The 11,676-nt window shown below is 48.4% G+C and overlaps 1 protein-coding gene across 1 annotated transcript in view; it reads left to right on the top strand.

Annotated features, from left to right (window-relative positions):
* The first annotated feature begins 205 nt into the window (after window positions 1-205).
* Window positions 206-11,676, top strand: part of LOC131559126 (ras association domain-containing protein 8-like) — a 33,644-nt gene continuing 22,173 nt past the window's right edge. Inside the window, exon 1 of the mRNA XM_058807376.1 lies at window positions 206-327. The gene's annotated coding sequence lies outside the window, so the exon portion shown is untranslated. The remainder of the gene's footprint in view (window positions 328-11,676) is intronic.

Genomic DNA, 11,676 nt, shown 5'->3' with positions numbered 1-11,676 from the left:
TTCCGCAGCCCGACAGAAGAGGCTTCCAGTGAGCGGCAGGGGTGGGGGCAGAGCCCACCCGCACAAAGGCAGCTCCCCACGGGCTCTGTGACCGCTGTCACGCTTTTTCGCTCAAATCAACGCCAGCAGCGGATGACGCGGGGCTGGTGCTCCCCAGCCCCGGGGCTGATTGGTCCCAGCTCATGTTTGAACGCCAAGGTGTCCTGGCAACGAGAAGCAGAGGAGCCAGACTTTCCCGTCCCCGCTCGGCTCCGGGAGCACGGCGGGCGCTGGGCTGCGACGGGCATCGCGGCGAGGAACAGCGCGCAGGGCCCGGCCCTCCTGCAGGTACCCTGGGCGCCCTCGGGCCGTGCCCCAGCCCCGAGCCCCGAGCCGGGAGCAGTTCCACGCCGTGGGTGTCGGGGGCCGCCGGCAGGGACTCCGCACGGTCAGCGAGCGGCACCTGTGCTCCGCACAGACACGGCAGCGGAGCTGGTACACCGGGGAGAAGGGATGGGGAAATCACCGGTGTTTGGGGCATTGAAAGTGACCGTGCAGTGGGGTTTGGGAGAGGGATGCCTGGGGATTCCCTGCGCAGGGACCGGGGAATCAAAGCGCCTTCCCACAGTTGTGTGGTCAGCTCTCCTGTCCCAAGAGGAACGAGTAATTTGGGCTAGTTTTGGGTTCTCCTGATTAGTCAAACTCACAAAGCCCTGCAGGGCACTCGGGGCTCTGAGATGTGCTAGAAGAAGATGGCTTTACATTGAAATGAAGCAGCTTTTCCCGCTGATAGAGAGCTGCTCTGCTGTTGCCTCAGCGTAACCTTCCTGCAGCCCGTCCCTCTGGAGCTTGGGGGTGAGGAGGGAAGGGGGCCTCAGGGCTCAGCCGTATGCAGGGGCATGCTGTAAAGAAAAGGCTTTTCCCGGCGCCTGGACGATGCGAGCAGAGATGTGAGGAACTGGCTGGGGTAAGAGGTTTGCCGGCACGGGGAGGCAGCACTCAGCACATTTTGCACCTGTCAAAACCAGCAAAGACATATCTGTGAAAAGATGTGCCAGCCATTAATGACAGGGCACATCCAAGCTGTCCCAGTTGAGAAACCTCCTCCACAGGGTAACAGCCATCCCAGAGGAGCTTCCTGGCTCCGTGGCACGGGGTGAGCTTGTGCAAGGGCTGGTGTCCTGCATGGATTCAGTGGCACACGTTGAAAAGCAGCTCCACGACTCAGGTCTTGCTGCTGCAAGTGGGGCATGAGGAGGGATACCAACACCGAGACCTTTTGGAGCACAGCTTGTGTTATTTATTAGAGCATAGGGCTGAGATCTGCCTGAACAATTCTTTCCCACAGACCCAAAGGCATGATGAGACTTGGAGGTCCCTCCTAGTATCATGCTCATAGTAGAAGAGCAGTCCCTCAGCATGCCAGTGGCAGGGAAAGGCAGAGGGACATCACAAAATGAGCAGGGAGTGTTGTGCTGGCAGCATGTTATTGCTGACCTGGATTCGCACTGATGACCTGGAGGGGTGAGATTAGCACAGTCAGCTTGTCCCAGGGCTGTGGGGGGATTAGAGAGAGGGAAAGGGTCATGCCTGCTACATACATAATTTTTCTCTGTTTAAATGGGAATATGAAGCACAAGTTGTCAGTTTTTTAAAAAAATTATCCTGCATACTGAAATGTTGCCAAAGTTTACAATCTTGGAGTGGTGGGCTTACAGCAGTAGAGGCTCTGCCTAGAAAACTCAGTTACTAGATCTGTGAGAATCAGTGATGCTTTTTGTATCTAAATGAAAGCTAAGAAAAAACATCTGTCTCATGTTGTAAGAAGAGGTTTGACCTAGATGAACCTGAAAACAAATAAACATGAAAATTCACTAAAGGTGAATTAAACAATTCACCTTTAGTGAATTAAACAGGGTATTTTAATTATTTTTTTTTTGACAATCATGTTTTTAAATTGAGCAGCTTGGGACTGGATGATGTTCCTACTTGAACCAACAGCTCTCCCTGCTCCAATTAGTTCAAATAAGACTTGTTTCTCTGAAGGGTTAAGGCCAGTACATTCTTCAGGCTTTATTAAACCCATGAACAGTAATGTCAGTCTGAAACCCAAGAGAGGGGAAAACATACCCACACCTTGCAGGCCATAAACAGGAACAAATTCAGCTCACTTTGTATCTCCCCACCAATTGAGCTGAGGCAGTTTATGAGCTGGGAACATTAGCTCCAGTGAGGCAGGACTTTCCCTGATTAAATAACATATTGGTCATTAAATAACTCATCTTTCCTGGTATTTTATGGAATAAACAGTGCCTGTTGCTTGCTAATAGCGTCTGCTTTTATTTGAGTGGGATTGTATTTTATAACAATGCTTCTGTTCAGTTTGCATGTTTGCAGTGACCCCAGCAAGCAATCACTCCATGACTGATAGTAAATTCACTCCCAGAGGTTTAATGATGGCATTTACTGTAGGAGCTATGAGTTTTAGGGCTGTAGTGATTAGGGTGGGTTGATGGGACACAGGGCAGTTGGATAATTGCTAGTGATGAGACAGTGAACTCCCAGGTAATTGCACCTTACCTGGAGAGGTGTGCTGGCATGAGCGGTGTTTTAAAGACAAAGCTGTGAGGAGGATGAAGGACTGTCATTGTCTCCACATGACAGCGATGAATCATGAACAGGAAATTATCCCTTCTCCTCACCAAGAAAAATAATGCTTGGTCTGTTTTCTTTCCTGTTGCCATCTTAAATAAAGGACAGGACTTGTGTGCCTGTCAAGTCTGTGCCCCTTCCTTCTCTTCATACCATTTAAACACTGTTGAGAAGTAGAGATGCTCTGCTTGAGGACACCATCAAGTGTTGTGAAAATGGGTTTTGAAAGAAGGAAAGACAGACATACTCACTGACTGACCCTGGGAAGGCCTGGCATAGACCAAACCTCAGTTAAACACCAGAGAGGCCTGGTGACAGAGGGACCCTGGCAAAGCTCACTCACCAGAAGGCTTCAGCATAAGCTCAGATTTCCTCCATAGATGTGAGGTCCAAGCAATTCTGGTTCTTAGGACAGCAGACATCATTAATAATGTTATTAAAGGGAGACAGTAATTTTACTTTTAATGAATGTGGGATCTACATAAGTTGGTGTGGTCACTCACTAGAGCCCCGTTGGCCCTTGGGCAAGATTTCTGAAGTCCCAGCCATTTCCATGTACGTTTGGGCTCCTCAGGACATTACTCAGCCTGCATGTATGTGGATTTGGTAGTCCTCACCTGGCCCTGCAGTTTGAGGCTGTCTACAGTGCTGCTTCAGGCTCCCCAACCCCTGCAGTCTCCAGCCTTGGCACTTTGTGTTTGTTTGTCCTGCATACCCAGCAGTGGAGAAGACAAAATTGCTTTGCCCTCCCTTCTCATGAAACAGAGGGCTGGAGATTTGATCCCTGTAATTGCCAGCCTCTCCTACCCCAGAAAGGAGTAATCCCCAAAGCAATGGTGACACTGGAGTCCTCTAATCTTTCTTGAGTCTTCATCAGCAGGTCCTTGAGGGCTTTGGGAAAGATGCTGTATGCCTCACGTGTATTTTAGATCTGGGAGGGTTGAAGCAAAGCAAGGGGCAGAGCCTTGACACACAATGACAAGAATAGAGCAAATGGCAGGTTCAGGCAGAGGCAAAGGGATTGATGAAGCAAAGGGTCTGAGAGTGGTGCTCTCACCTCACCCCAGAGAGGTGCTTCTTGGTGGGTCTGGGACCAAGAAAACTCTGGTTAGGTAGCTCTTTATCTGCTAGAACCTTTTGATTTTGCCTCATGATTAAAAGACAAAGATGGGGAGTGTGTCTCTTCTCTCTGTATTAATGAGCTTTCCTCTCCCTCTGTAGCAAGAATAAAAGATTGCAGCAAAAGCAGCAAAACAAACTCCATTACAAGACTGTTCCACTGATTGGGAGAAAATAAGTAGTTTGTGGACCCAGAATCTCCCAGGAGAGGGGCTGCTCTTGGTCCAGCAATGATTTAAGGGACTTAGTGAGTCAGAAGTGCCTTCAATAAAGCTGTGGCAGGGTTGTCAATATATCAAGAATTTTGGGCAATTGGACCAGATATATCCAGGTACAGGATGATAGAAATGATAGTGCTGCTCCAGACTGCTGAAGCTCCATTGACATTCCTAGAGCTACTCCACTGTTATGGCTAGCAATGGGAAAAGGAGTTCAAGCTGTTTTCATTCTGCAGCCTGATCCAAGCACTCGCTGCTCCACCTTCTTCTTTGTTGGCCCACACGTTTCTCCAGCTGCTTGATGCAGAGGCATTGGTCTGGCAGGAAAAAAAAAAATCAAACATTTTCTCTCCTGGGGATTTTCTAGAGCTGGACAGTCCTTGATCAAGTCCTACTCTCTGCACTGAGAGCAGTGCAGGCACAAAGAAGAGGGGAGTGCAGGCTGTCAGTCCACCACTGCCTGCTTTAACCAGCCCAATACACAGCTGGGGTGAATGGAGGAATCCTTTCCTTCTCTTACATGTGGTGCTCTTAAGGGAAACATGAGCTGATCATGACTTTACAAACCACTGCCAGATGTTTGAAATTACATTGTTTAATTGCTGGTGCAGGACCACTCAGTCCAGTGGGTGTGACCTAAAGGAAACTTGCTCTCTGGTACCAAGAGGAGCACAAGGCTCCACAATACCAGCTTTGAACCTGAAGGTAGTGAGGTACCAGCAAAGATCAGAGCATGAGATTCAGAGGCAGGAACTGTTGAGTGTTGATCCTGGATCTGCTCCCAGCTCTTTTTGCTCTGGGGCAAATTGTTTAGCTTTCCTTTTCCCTAATCTCCTTCCAACCCCTGTCCAAATCCTTTGTCATATGGGAGTTGGGAAGAAGCTTGCAAAACACCTGCTGAAGTGCTCTGAAGACAGAAAGCAGAATGCACAAATGCTAAGTTGTATGGGCAATATAAACAAACCCAGCTTTATGCTTCCCAGGCTAAATGAGGAAGGAGGAGGGGTTAACTGGTGGGTGGCACCCATGTCCTAATTACAAGGCTTGTCTCTGGATCCCTTTGGTGTGAAGCATCCTCTTGGCTGAAAAACAGCTGATAAAGTCACACCTGAGCAGAGGTAGGGGAGGAAAAACTTGTCACACGAGTGAACCAGGGTGGGTGGAAATTTCCTTTGGCAGGAAGGGGATAAGTGGTGGTACCAGCAGTGGGTTGGACATGGCCTTCAGGACCACCTCTGACCTACTGGTCCTGCTGTACCTCCTCTTTCTTGCCTGGTGCATTTTTCCCAGTGGTTGCTATATGGTCTTGAGGGTCCTATGGGATCCAGGAAAGTCCTTCCTGTAGCTGCCATTGTCCTCTCTGACACCTGATTCTGGGGGATAACCTCTGGCATTTTAGTAGCCTCTTTGTCCCACACACTTTGCCAACTCAAGAAGCAGCACAGCCCCAAGGTTTAAGATTTAATAAGTAAATTGTGAGTGCATTTTGCTTTCTGAACCTTTCCAGCATTTCAGGGTCACATCTCTAGCATGTCTTTGCAACAGTGGGAGTTCAAACCTGATGGTGCATATATATGTGCTAAGAAAAGTGAGATGTCTCCTCGACAGTAGCTGTTTGTGTGGATAAGACACAGCAGATGTCATGAGGGCTGATAGACCTTCCAGGCTTGGCCCCAGACAGGTGTCTTGGGCCTCTTCCACAAGAGGCCCTGTGGTTCCCTCCTTACTGCTGCTTTTTGCATTTCACTTGTGCTTATGATCTTGCCCTAAATCTAGGTTAGTCTTGCAGGTGTAGCATGCTCTGAAGAGCACCTGGAATAGGTTTGCAGGTCTGACCTCTTGTTTTGGCCAAGTGATTTCTTCATGATCAGGGAAGTGCAGGTTTAACAACCTGGGAACAGGAAAAGTGATTGCAACTCATGCCCATGCCTTTGATGCTTTGTAGCTTGGGCAAAAACTCCAGTTGGGATCAGTTGCATGAGGACATATAAGTGCCTGAAGATGCAGGTTGATATCTGCATGCTGTTTATTTTACATTTAAGCTGCATCTGGGAGTTTTGTTTCCTGACTGGGAAGTAGGAAAAGGTATTTTTTTGTCTCTCCTTTTATTACTGCTCTCCAGCCTGAAAGCTGCTGGGGTTGAGATGTCCCTGTATGTGTGTGAGTGTGTGCTGCAAGCCCTGATTTCAGCAGGAGACTCGTGTTGAACCCCACCAAGCCAGCCCTGGAGCTGAGTCACCAAGATGCTCTCTAAGCCCTGCAGAGCTGCATGTAGGGGAGGGTATTTTTTTCCCCAAAGAGCATTTGATTCCTGCAGTGCTATGGGAAAGGGGACATATCTGCACCACCTGGGTGCTCCTCCATGGCTTGCTGGGGCCGAGCAGCACCTGCTTACCGCCAGTGCTTTGCCTTGGAAGCCTCTGAGGGCTGCTGAATGTATCTGCTGCCTGGCTTCTTCCTTTGTTAGTCTGCATGTAACAGCCTGGGAGATTATTGCCCCCACCCATGCAGCTTGCCAGACAGATGTTAGAGATGGTGATGGATATATCTGCTCTCAGATTAAAAAGCAGTTTAAAATGCATCCCCTGCCAGCTGTGGCCCCCTGGCCTGTTAGTTTTCAAGTGCTCTCTGGAAGAAATCCTTTCAGATTTAACTCAGCCCTAGCCTTTCCTGCAGTCTCCTTGTGCCGTTCTCTGCCTGGCAAAGCCCCAGCAGCAGCCCCCGGGCAACGTGGCATGTGTGGTGGGAACGACTTTGGCTGACTGGGGTGGTTTTGCAGGGAGTCCAGGTGCTGTACACAGTACAGTGGGGAGGAGAAGATGCCTCCGGATGGAAGTTAGCGATCTCTTCCTCCTCCCTTTTCTCCTGAACCCAGCAATTCAGTGGTTGTGTCAGCATAACTCGATAGCAGAGAGAAGCTGGAGCCTCCACAGCACAAAGCAAAAGCCTCAATTTGCTCTCAGCTGCCTGTTGCAGGAAACTCTGTCTCCTGGTGACAAAGGGAGAAAAAGAGCTGCATGGGGAAGGCACCACAGGACAACTTCTTCAGGGGGAGAGTGAATGCTTTCTTCTCTGCTTTGGACATTTGTATACCAACTTGTCCTGCCCTGATGTCTCTGCATGGGCAATCTTGCCCTTAGCGTGGGTTTTCCCAGCTTGTCCCAGGGACCTCAAGAGCTAGTCATCCCCATGCTTCCTTTCCAGGGCTTCTCATCCTGCCAGAGCCTGTAACAGCATGGGCTGTGCTGCAGGTCTCATTCCTTTCCTCAGTTTACCCTGCAACAGTGGCAGGATGTGGTAGTCACTGCAGTCAGATCAAAGGCTGGTAAGCTGCCCTTTTGCCGAGGTGGATGTAAAGGTCTAAGGGCAGCAATGCTTAAAAAAAAATACCTCCTCTCTTGGTAGGAGATGTGAGTGAGAAATTCTATCTTAATGCTGTTGGGACAGGGATGCTGGGATGGCAGGCTTAGTGGGGGATGGCTCTGCCTGTATTAGTCATGGTGGTGGAGGGGAAACCTGTAACATAAAATTATAAATTATATGTGTTCAACAGATACATAAACATTACTTCTACCAGCACTGTAAATCAGGCCTATCTCCCCACCTCCTCCCAGATTTTACCAGCCTAATCTGGAATTTTCAGTGCAATATTTATTTTTCATTACTCAGTCTTGAAGGAATTGCATTTTCAAGCAGACAGTGACTTCTTTTTGTCTAAAAACTTTGTTTTCCCCTGAAGTCAGCTCAGAGCACCTGTCTCTTGGAAAACCAGGCCCTTTTAAGATGTCTCAGGCTGCTTTGAATCACTAATTGCTTCTGAATAGGCAGGCCAAATGTTTTATCACTTCAAACTCCCATAGCAATGCAAATCTATACAGCTGAGAAGCCTCTTTCCATGCATGGGGGTGATGGGTAAAGATAAGGATTAAAAATAGAAACAAATTCAGCCCGGGGGTCCTCTTTGTTCCTCCCTGCCCTCGGTGGGGTTGCCAGGGCTACATTTGTTCCCGTGCATCGTTTTTGGATGAGATCCAGTGCCCCTTGAATGCAAAGCTGAGAGGTGCAGTGGCGGGAGAGGGCTGGATGAGGTCCTAGGTACATACATATTTCATTGCCCATGCCAGGCTCTGTGTTGTTTTCTCTCTCTGGTTTCACAAAGGTGGTGTTTTCTAAAACTCCCTCTTGTTGAGGGCGACACAATCCAGGCTTCATCCCGTCTAAAGTTTCTGGCTTTTCAGTTGTTTCCCACTCTGAATGGCAGCCAGGCATATTTCCCATGCCTGGGGGGAAAAGGGGGATGCTTGGTAGGAAAACAGGACTTGCCAGAGTGTTGTTTGGAGGCAACTACATGTGCTGTGACATGTCCCCCTCGGGGCTGCTGCGTGTGTTTTGGGCAGTGCTGGCTCACAGACGCTGCAGGAGATGAGCAGCCCTTTGCAAAGCCTCACTGGTACAGGGCTGGCCTGGCTTCTTTAAGTAACCCACAGCCTGAAGGCAAGTATTGACTATTAAGAGGTGGAAGATCTCAGGGAGTAAGGGCAGTCTAAATCCTCCTTTTTGCTTAGGTCGCCTGTTATTAGAGCTGCCTGCTGTTTGCTGAGTGCGGCTATGCTCAAAAATTGCCAAGAGCTCAGCATTATGGAAGCAAAAGCCAATTTACTGACTTTCCAATAGAAAGGAAGATACATGCTGAATGTGCATCTGTTGGATGATATTTCTGTTTCAGGCATGCCACTAACACACAAATGGAAAAGCGACTTTGCATGATTTATGTAGTTACTAGGAAAACCTGAGTCAAGTGATACTTTGTAGAGTATTGGGCACTATTTATTCTTAGCAGAGTAGGTTATAAAATCTATTTTCAATTTATCTCCCCAAACGAATTCCAGTTGACGTTGCCTATCCTACTCTGGACATGGAGAGCAGATAAATATCCTGACAAATACCATCTTCATGTAAAATCAATAGCTAATAAGAAATCAGTCCCTTGAAGATGATAGCAGTTTATCTTTAAAATTAAAATAAAGACTGCAAAATTTTGTCAAAGATAAAAACAAACAAACAAATCTCTGTTCTTCTTTGTTTAGGTACTATTTGTATGTTTCAGGTGCATATAGGACCCAGTTAGGGCTTGGTCAACTAAGGATAACTATTGTTAACTTTATTGTACCTTTAAAAGAGACAGCTGCTTTCCCATCAGACTGGGATTTCCAGGGAGGCACCAAGGCACTGGAATAATTTTAGGCCTTCAATCCTGTTCTCTCTCAGGCTTAAATGCGGTAGGGGGTTAAATCTTCAGTGTTGGGTTCCAGCTCAGGGGTAATTGTCTTACTAAACTGGGGTTTTCATACATAACACTGGTCTTCCTGGCAGGGAAAAAAAAATTAAAGAAAGGTTTTGAGTCTAAAAGGACAATTAGAAATGAGAAAGCTTGCTTGTACTTTACGAGCTTATGTGTAGATGTGGTCTTGGATGTTCAAGTCAGTACCAAAAGCAATCCAGGCTTGGGACTCTCCTTATTTCTGCCCAAGATCTCCACTTGGGTACCAGCAAAGCACAGAGCTGGTGCAAGATTGTGCTCTACTCTGACACCTGGCACCAGCAAAGCGAGGTGTGGGAGAGAACCTACAGTGCTGCTGCTGTGAGGGGGCTGTGAGGCTGAAATGTGGGGCTGGCTGTGTAATGGGGGATTCTGAGAGCACAGCCTGGCAGGTGGCTTCTGAGGCATGGTGCTGGGAAAGCAATTAGGGGCAATGGGAATGGCACAGGTAGAGAGCAGGAAAAGGTGTCCTAAAGGGTGGAAGCTGTGCCAGGCTCAGGTGCCCTCCCAGCTCGAAACTGGGAGCCCAGGCAGGGAAGGAGGGGGAATAGCTGGAGCAAGAACCAGAAAAACCTGCTCACACCAGCCCGGGATTCACATTACTCACACTGCTTTAAAACAGGTCAGGTTTGCTTTGGTTTCCAGGCAAAGATGGCCAAAGTGCCTAAGGACTGTTTGCAGCTCAGCTTAGAGCAGTTCCGAGCTCCTGTGTGCCTGCCCACCATGTCACTGTGCCCCCTACCCATCGCCAGTGCAAGGCCCTTCCCAGGATTGCAGCCTTTCTAAGCAAAGGCTGGGCTGGAGGCATGCACAAGGACATTTCCCAGCTCACCTGAGGGGTGGTAATTGTGAGTGGTGGGATCACATCACCCTCACATCTTGACCTGCCACAAGCTTTGGAGCTCACACAGCAAGTTTGCTGCTTGAAGCTGGATGGGAGACTGGTCTGGGGATGCTTCCCATTGCAAAGGAAGAGTGGTCTGCCTCCCCCAGATGCTATCAGAGGTGAGAAACTCATGGCAGTGGTCAGAGTTGTCCTGCTTCAGGTCTCATCCACAAGCACCAGGGTCAGCCTCACATGGTTTATCAGGTTATTATAGTCAACTTGAACTGGGTGGGACTAGCAAAGATGAAAACACTTTTTTTATTGGGAAGAAGGAGGGGAAAAGGAGCTAACAGAGTTAGAAATCAGATTGTCAGAGGCTAATGGCTGTGCCTGCTTATTAGGCAGCAATAACAGTAATTTACCTTTGAATCGCAATAATTCAGCGTAACGCTTCCCACCTACCTCATGAACCCTTTCTGCTTATCTCACTCCTCTTGTTCAGGGATCTGAAAGCATTTCATAAACGTTAATTAATTATTCTTCCACGCCCCTGGAAGCAAAGTAAACATTATCCCAATTTTGCAGCTCAAGAAGCTGAGCTCACCCAAAGAGATAATAACTGAGCAGGGGTGCAGGAGCCCAGAGCACAAGCCCTTTTGCCAGTTTTGACCAGAAGCACCTTTCAGCAGAGTGCTCTGACACGTGGGCACTGGCGGCATGATCCAGGGTAGTTCAGTCCTTCATCCATGCACGTTCCGTGCTTGCCACCATTTTCAGATGGCAGGAGAGGTGTAAAAAGGGTGAGTGTTGCTCTTGCCTTGGAGATGTCTCACACTCATCACTATCTCATCACCTTCAAGCCTCCACCACAGGGACCCAGCACCTGCCAGTGTGTGAAGCACCTGCCATTATTCACAGTAGGACTCTCCCTTTTTTTAATGACTACGTTAATGACCCTAATCTGTCGGTGTGAATGTTGTTAATGCCACAGCTCCAGGGACTAGAAGTTCAGAGACGTTTCTTCTCCTGCCTCCTCTCACCACATTTTGCATCCTAACCTAATGCTTCAGCACTGAGGTGAGCTGGTGAGACCTGTGCTAAAGCAGAAGCCACCCTGTCCTGGCTTGAAAATCGGGCTGCTGTGAGTAAATATCCAGGACACAACAGTTACAAATCCAGGCCATCTCTCTCCAACGTCTCAGCTGAGGGAAGTGAGCAATGTCCTGAAACAAGATGCTTTACGTTAAACCTGTGCTCAAATGCCTTGATGGATCTTGGCCCTTGAGGAGCCTGTCACCCTAGACGTGGTGACAAAGATGTAAATTAAGGGGAGGATGTTCCCTGCAAATAATGAGCCTTGGCAGTGGAGAGAAGGAAGAGATACCAAAGGTCCATGCCAGGCAAGCCTGTTGGGAAGGGGGATTTTTTTCTTCCCCTGAAAGCAGCAGTTGACTTTTGGAAGCCAAATGGGTTCCAGCATCAGAGCAGGAGGAGGGTTGTGTTTCATGAACAAGTCATGGTGGATTAAATGTAAATGAATCTGCAGTGTGATGGACAAATGG

Source organism: Ammospiza caudacuta, chromosome 6 (assembly GCF_027887145.1).
Source record: "Ammospiza caudacuta isolate bAmmCau1 chromosome 6, bAmmCau1.pri, whole genome shotgun sequence".
Taxonomy (NCBI): Eukaryota; Metazoa; Chordata; class Aves; order Passeriformes; family Passerellidae; genus Ammospiza; species Ammospiza caudacuta.
Note: the sequence above shows the minus strand (reverse complement) of the source record. Positions and strands in the feature narration are given on the sequence as shown.